Consider the following 8,702-nt stretch of genomic DNA (forward strand, 5'->3'; position numbering starts at 1 on the left):
GCAAAGTTTCTCTTTTGTATGCTTTACTCACAAAAGTGTGAATTGAGCTGGATATGAAGTGTCTGGTGCAAATTATTATTATGCTACATTTTAGAGAGGTAAAATATAGTGATTTTCTCTCTTCACGTAACATAAAATAAAAACAGAAAATCTGCAGCAGTGATCATGTAGGAGAAACACAAAATTTTCAAAATAATGGATATTTGGTTTGGCATTAAAAAAAATCTTCTTTAATTATGTAACATTGCTAAAAAGTGTCTGCTGTCTGAGATACTCTGGCTCTGTGTGCCTTCAAAGTCAGTGTTACCATGACCATTTGCAAATGGTCAGCAATGCAAATTTCAACACAAAAGTTTGACATGTAAATTTAGTGATTTTTTTTTTGTTTGTTTTTTGAAAGCTGTTTATGGTGCTGTAAATTTGTCCCAGTGGCCAGTAAAATGTCTTGCAACCAAAAAAAAAAAAAGATTTCCCCCATAAACCTTTTTAAAAAGAGATGCCTGTTGAATGGCAACTGGTCAAATTTAATTCTTTCAATTAGATTTTTTTTTTACGTGTTACATTTTTGAAGGTTTTTTAATGTGTAAAACTGTCTTGGGACAACGGGGTTTGCTTGACTTTGTCGAAGAAATTTGAACCCTCATTTAAAAGACCTCTGCAGTTCTAAGCGACTAGAGGAAAGTTCCAGGTGTGTTAACACTTTAAGAGTCGCAAAGGTAACACACAAGCCATAAGGCCACCCAGCCATCACATTAGTTGTCAACGTGTGAATGGAGGCTAAGCTGATGCGTCAGGGATCTCAAAACCCAAGAAGTTTGAAAACTTGCTGATTGATCTGGGATGGCTTTCTTTGGGGCAGAGGTGGGCTTGAGGAAAGAGGTCTCAGAGGAAATCATCTTTTAAACTGCTGGACGCAAGTGTGGCTTAAGAAAATCTATTTGGCTCAAACTGCAACTGAAGCTAAATACGCCTTCTTGGAACTAGACTTACCATTTTCCTTTTTTTTTTCTTTTTTTTTTTTTTTACACTGTGCCGTGTCTGAAGTACTTATCATTATCATCTATATGGGCACTGAGCCTCAAAATGTACTAAAATGTATGTGGCTGCAATAAATCTGACTACTGCCAGGATCTCTCTCTTGATGAAATACGATAAAAATGTGCTATATGTGTTCAACAACAAAGATCATCATGTACAGAACAAAAGCCAACCTAAACGTACAGCCTGTCATTAATTCAGCTGGATGGCTGTATCCAGACAATACTTTTTTGTGTGTTTTTGGTTTTGTGTGTGTGTGTTTTAACTTGATTTGGCCATATAGAATTACCTAAGCCACACTCGTATCCAGCAGTTTAAAAGGTGGTTTCCTCTGAGACCTCTTTCCTCAACTCCACCTCTGCCCCCCAAAAAGCCATCCCAAATCAATCAGCAAGTTTTCTAACTTCCTGTGTTGTTTTGTTTTTCCATTTTCTGGTATGTAGCCTACTGTGAATGCAAGCCTTCATATTGAGAAGCTCTGGGAAGCCTCTGTGAAGATTCTCAGTGATCCAGGTCTCTGTTGCTCCTCCTACACCCTGCTGAATATGGCAGTAGCATTGCCATGAGAGCAGCTCATAGAGTGATTGTGATTCTGTAGGGTCTCAATCATGTAGTAAATCCAACGAGGAAGGTGAATGCCAATGAGGCAAGATTTCATGTACGGTATTTAATAAGGACTATATACAGTACACTACATGCATATATAAATACGTTTGCTCCTTTGATCACAGTGGAGTCACAATGCATCTTTGTGCATATGTAGCTGAGGAGGGAACACGTGGAGGAATCATTCCTGCACAGAGTTCGATATGTCTATCAGGCTAAAAATGACTCAGAGAAAGGACAACAGTGACTGCTGTAGATCCATTAATGTTTCAGTTTTTTTGAAGTGCTGTGATAAGAATAAAGTTCCCTGCTGGTTCCTTCAGTGCTAAAGCAATAATTAAATTTTGACCTGCACAAAGATTACATGTAATTACGGCACGTTAGGATACCGCTGGCAGGTGATGTCGTCATATTTTTGTTCATGCCATTTGTATCTTACATCATTTCAGTTACTATTTCCTACCTTTAAAGACAGTGATGTTGTGACTCAGAGCTGCTGCTGGAATTTTTTCAGTTGGTATATTCAGAAAACTAATTTTCTTCTTTACTATACAGATTGCTGCACACAAGAGAACTGTACATGGGAACCACTGGCTTATGCAAAAAAATTGTAAAAAAAAAATTACATTTCCTCATGGATCAACATCTGCATGTTCCCCAGAAAATAAACTGTACTGACATCCTGGTGTCCAGAGGAGGAATCTTCACAATTGTGGCGGTCTCAGTTTTTATTCTATAGTGAACCAATGAGATTCACCTCTGTGGTTTTAAATTACAGTGAATGATAACTACCAGAGGAATTAGCAGACGTTTATGTCTCAAAGAGGATTACTTTTAAGCTAAGGGATCCCTTTACAACTTATACTGTAAGATCAAAATATGTAAATAAAATTCCGTACAGTGTTTTGTATTTAGGGCTCATTAGCAATTATTACCATGATAACACAAATAACAAAGAAAGTTAACAACTGGAACATTAAACACTAAGAGCAAAAGTCAAAAATGTCATGTGTGGCCTGATCTCTGTGTCAAAAGTTTCTTCACTTTCTAAGAAAATGTCCAAATGTGGTACTGAAGCTCTAATTTCTTCTGTCTGTAACTGTATTTTAATTGCTAAATACATATCTAAATAAAGAACAATATTAGACTGTCTTTTGAAAAACTACTCCCCTAACCTTTAGATTGGTGCTGTTCATAAAACCTTTGATCCAGGCCTGGATTTTTAGTCTTTGGCACAGTTACAAAATGTCAGTGGTATTTAGAATGAGGGTTTATTACTTTGGGAGCAGCAGCCAGACGTTCTGGTTTCACTCCTAAACATCAGCATGTTAATTATCATTGTTGGCATGCTGACCTTCTTCTTCAGCTCAAAGCACTGCTGTGTGCAGACTTGCAGAGCTGCAGACACTTAGTCCAGTGAAGTGCAAACATGAAGAAGAGCACAGTTAATCTCTTAACTTTGCAGTCAAAAAAAGACATACTCTATGCCTAGATGTTTATTTTTTACCCCCATATTTCAGTTTTATTCAATAATGCAAGACTTACCTACCACCCTGCAAATGATGACATACTATTATTTGAGCATTTAAATACAATCATGCTACTTTGGGATATTGTCTGAAATATCTGCAGCTTAAAATAGATCAACTCCAACTTAGAAAGTCATTGATCTTTGATACACCCCAAACCCCAGCTTTGAATCATCTCCCTTTTAAACAATTTCATGAAACATATCACTTGTGAGCTGGAGAATGAAGCTTAAGAAGGTAGATTTATTGTTTCCCAGCAGCAGGAAGCAGGACTGCAGTGCTTTCTTTACCTGCATTTACGAAGTCACTGTTATAAAACCAAACCCTAATTCTTACGCATCTCACGACTCAGCGGCTAAACTTAGACGCGAACAAACAGTCATAGGATCCTGTAAGTCGTACAGTCATGCACAGGTAAGCTACTCACGATGCTGCTAAAGTTAGATTTAGACATAATTTCGGGACGGTGTCAAAATCTCCAGTGAGTCATAGACTGGACTGAGCAGCAGTTTCCAGACAGCATGCAAACTAGACTCCTAACAGCCTGGGTTACATAAAAGTCCCCCCTGGGGCTGTTTACTTCAGAAATAAACTCTGGATGAATTCCCAGATGAGCATGGGAAGTTGTTCCACATAAATGTAAACATACAAGTTCAAATGTATTGAAACAGTTTCGCTGTAAGGATGTGCGAAGTCTTCCTGAGAAGAATATCCACACTTTCAAAGAAATATTCTGATGAACTCTTGAGCAAATTATCAAAGAAGAAATGTTAATATATCAAAGAGGTGCAAAGTTCACCTATTTTTTTCTCCAACTAGTTACTTATTATGTTGTTTTCATGCTAATTTAATAAAACCAAATATTTCCTTCCTAGCACCACCTATGCAAATAAGCACAGAAGGCTTTGTTTGGTGTTTGTTGGCACTATTATTTTCAATAAAGTTTGGAATGTTAATGGAAGCTACAAGGTTTGTGTTAGCTTTAGATTGGTCACACTGATTAAAGGAAAATGACATAACACTGGTCACTGCTGTGTTTAACCTCTCAGTTGAAAAACAGAGAGCTGATGTGAAACTGGAATTTCTTGGTAAACGTGTAATTTTATCTAATCGCATTCTTGGCCTTGTATGGTAGCAGCTTAGCTATAATAGGAATGACTCCTTACATGAAGAGTTTGGAAGGCAATCTTCTTATCTTAACCATATCTACACCATTGATAGAAGATGAAAATTTTGAGGAATTGATTAAAAAAATGAAATACAATCTGCTTTAATGTAAGCTACTAACATCACAATGTTTGTAGCTTACATTAAAGCAGTCTAGCTAGCTTAATTCCAAGCAGCATATCCTTAGTTAACTACATTAAATGTTGGGTTACAGCTAATGGTAACAAAATATTTGTCAGAAATTAAGCTTCAAAACCTTTTTTGATGAAGGCTTCTGTTTGAATGAATGTAAAAATATACATATCTGTTTGACCTGTTGTACTGTGATTATGTAGAAGCTCCTTATAATCTGAAACATTGTTTCTTTCACTAATGTTGTCTAATGTTACTGGTTCCTAGAAAAAAAAAAACAGTTAATACCATAAACTAATGAAACTGAAAAGAAAGAGCAACAAAGCAGATGAGATGAACTATGACTATGCAGCCAAAATGTGTAGAAGTTAAATTTAATCTAACACTGCCAGTGTAACACAGCTGATGTGATAAAGTTAATGTGACTTTCAGCTGTATATCTTTCATGTTGCTGTCTAAAGGAATGAGTCAGTTCCAGGAATAATAACTGAGTTTTACCTACAACTTCCTCTAGATGTTCACTGAGAGAACCCAGTCAGTTAATAAGTAAGTGAGTCATCTTCTGAAAGATGCTTTTGTATTTTGATGCAGCTGTAGCTACAGTAATGATAATGCTAGTGCTTGGTGAGCAGTACCAAGGGAGATTCAGCAGTTCCATTCAAAAAGCTAAAAGTCAGCTGGATTTAAAAGCTTCAAAGTGCCTAAAAGAAAAAAACTAGTCACTGACGAAATGATAAAAATCAAATGGCTAAAATTTGATTAAACTTAATACACCTCTGCTGAATGTGTGCTGAATTCAACTCTTATAAGGTGTCAACCAGGTCAACTAACTCAAAGACATCTCTGTAGCTGATGAAATCTTGATCTCTGCAAAATGTACAAATAAATCTACTTAAATTGTACCACGTTCAATAACTCACATTTCTCAGTAAACAAACAAAAAAATTGTTGCAAATTTGCTTTCAAACAGTCTCATTCTTTCTTTGGAAGAAAGGTACAACCTGTCTAAGTGTGAAGCAGAATGTTGTTGAACCATATAAACTGTGTTATCTAACATCCATACAATAAATACACCTCGGGGTGCACGTCTGAACACGCAAGCAGTTGGATTGTATGCAGTTAGCCAAGGTGTCTGGCAGATGCTATGAATCACCTCTGACAGATATTATAGCTGCAGCTGTCTGATACTGATACAGTGTTAGCTGTCTTCTCCAAACCTCCTGCCTTACTCGCGCCGCAGGTGTAAATATAGACAGTTGTCATAGCAACACCTGTACAGGTGGCTGGCAACGTCCACTTCTTTCAATCTATCAGTCCCACCAGCAGAGATATATGATTATAAAGACTGAAGGTGTGCTTTTATGTGTCTGTCTAGTGTATGATGTGATTTTCCTGAGAATTATAAGCTTCTTTTTCCCTCTTTTTGTCATCTTTTTTTTTTTTTTTTTAATCTCCTTCAATCTCCAAATGGTATTTGAATTAAGTTCAGCACAATTATAAAGCTCTATTCTGTAGTCTATTTGCTGGCTTGCTCTCCACACAGTAGACATGTGTTGTTTGACTGTTGTTGGTGATCACGCTGAGAATGTATGAATATGCAGATATGGCTGATTTGGCAATGAAAGGCAGACATCTGGCTCTTCATATGTGGCAGGTTTGTCTGTGGTGCTTTAAGCTAGCTAAAGGATTACAATGTCATTGAAACATCGGGCAGATTTACCATGTTTCTCATCCTAGTTTTCTGTGCTGGTATGCAATGGTTAGACATTTTAATTTCTTTATTTTCCATTATTGTTTCATTCAAACATGATGAATGTGCTCCAGAAATGCTCAAACAAAAACAACATGGAGTTCTAGATAATAAAATGCAGAAAACATGGTGTCTTTTGTGAAAAAGTCAGGACTCCACATGCTACTTTTCCCTTGCCCTGTTACAAAAATCACTTTTCTGTGTAGTAAAAAAGATGCAATTTTGTAGTGAAGCATTATAAATATCACTGATTGTGTTGTTGTTTTGCAGCCTGCACTGCATTCTGTAAAAGGTCATTCAGAGGTGCATTCATACCTTAATTTTGAATTATTGTGTGTGGTAAACATGTTTTTGTTTCCATTGGATACATTACTCCCCTATCAAAGCTCTTTACATTGAAACTGTGAAGCACTTTGTAACATCAGTTTCTACATGAGCTCCATAAATTGATTGCTGATCAACCTCCTGACATTTTATAATTAGGATTGAGGTAGCCTGTTGCTGTGAGGATGGTTTGCAATTACACTGATGATTAAGTGGTAAGATGAGTAATAGCCTCAATCATGTGGAATGGTCACATGTAAGAGCATTTTATGTTTATTTATAGATAATTTGTGGGGATGGGTAATGCAGTTTGTACATGTGTGTCCGTTTCCACCATGATTGAGATTTATAGAAACAAAATCAGGTGCACGTGCAACTCAATGAATAAAATGTATATACCTCAGTTCTTCCATAGTTCTGCCTTTGTGTTTCATGAAGTTAGGCAGATTTTTACACATATGGCTCAAGGTCTGCTCCCACTGCACACATTTTTAGTTTAATGGTTCAATGTCGAATCTGACTAGATAGTTAGAGCAGGTCACAATTCTCTAGGTCACTGATTAATTAATGGTATCATTGTAGTATAGTGAACTACATAGTGACCAAGCACTAGCTTTCAAGGCTGAAAAATGAAGCCCAATTGGAGAGGGACAAAAACTGCAGTTCCTTGAATGACCACTTTAGGCCGGCTCCAAAGGTGATTCAATCTCCATTGACTTCTATGATAAATTTCCCATATTTAAAGCAGAAATACATGTTTTACAGCCTGGTTCTAGAACGGTTGTGGTCTATAGGGCAAATTTCCCCATTGATGACAACTGTATGAGGAGTAAAAACCGATATAACTCACCTAAAAAAAAATGAAATACAATCTGCTTTAAGGGGCTGCACAGTGGTGTAGTGGTTAGCACTTTCGCCTTGCAGCTAGAAGATCCCTGGTTCGCGTCCCGGCTTTCCCGGGATCTTTCTGCATGGAGTTTGCATGTTCTCCCTGTGCATGCGTGGGTTTTCTCCGGGTACTCCGGCTTCCTCCCACAGTCCAAAAATATGCTGAGGTTAATTGATTATTCTAAATTGCCCGTAGGTGTGAATGTGAGAGTGCTTGTTTGTCTTTGTATGTGGCCCTGCGACAGACTGGCGACCTGTCTAGGGTGTCCCCTGCCTTCGCCTGAGTCAGCTGGGATAGGCTCCAGCCCCCCCCGCGACCCTAGTGAGGATTAAGCGGTGTATAGATGATGGATGGATGGATGGATGGATGGATGGATGGAATCTGCTTTAATGTAAGCTACAAACATTGTGTGCATAGCAGTCTAGCTAGCTTAATTCCAAGCAGCATATCCTTAGTTAACTACTTTAAATGTTGGGTTACAGCTAATGGTAACAAAATATTTGTCAGAAATTAAGCTTCAAAACCTTATTTGATGAAGGCTTCTGTTTGAATGAATGTAAAAATATACATATCTGTTTGACCTGTTGTACTGTGATTATGTAGAAGCTCCTTATAATCTGAAACATTGTTTCTTTCACTAATGTTGTCTAATGTTACTGGTTCCTAGAAAAAAAAACTGTTAATACCATAAACTAATGAAACTGAAAAGAAAGAGCAACAAAGCAGATGAGATGAACTATGACTATGCAGCCAAAATGTGTAGAAGTTAAATTTAATATAACACTGCCAGTGTAACACAGTTGATGTGATAAAGTTAATGTGACTTTCAGCTGTATATCTTTCATGTTGCTGTCTAAAGGAATGAGTCAGTTCCAGGAATAATAACTGAGTTTTACCTACAACTTCCTCTAGATGTTCACTGAGTGAACCCAGTCAGTTAATAAGTAAGTGAGTCATCTTCAGAAAGATGGATTTGTATTTTGATGAGGCTGTAGCTACAGTAATGATAATGCTAGTGCTTGGTGATCAAGGGAGATTCAGCAGTTCCATTCAAAAAGCTAAAAGTCAGCTGGATTTAAAAGCTTCAAAGTGCCTAAAAGAAAAAAAATAGTCACTGACGAAATGATAAAAATCAAATGGCTAAAATTTGATTAAACTTAATAAACCTCTGCTGAATGTGTGCTGAATTCAACTCTTACAAGGTGTCAACCGTGTCAACTAACTCAAAGACATCTCTGTAGCTGATGAAATCTTGATCTCTGCAAAG

The sequence above is a fragment of the Amphiprion ocellaris genome, chromosome 18, assembly GCF_022539595.1.
Source record: "Amphiprion ocellaris isolate individual 3 ecotype Okinawa chromosome 18, ASM2253959v1, whole genome shotgun sequence".
In the NCBI taxonomy this organism is placed as follows: Eukaryota; Metazoa; Chordata; class Actinopteri; family Pomacentridae; genus Amphiprion; species Amphiprion ocellaris.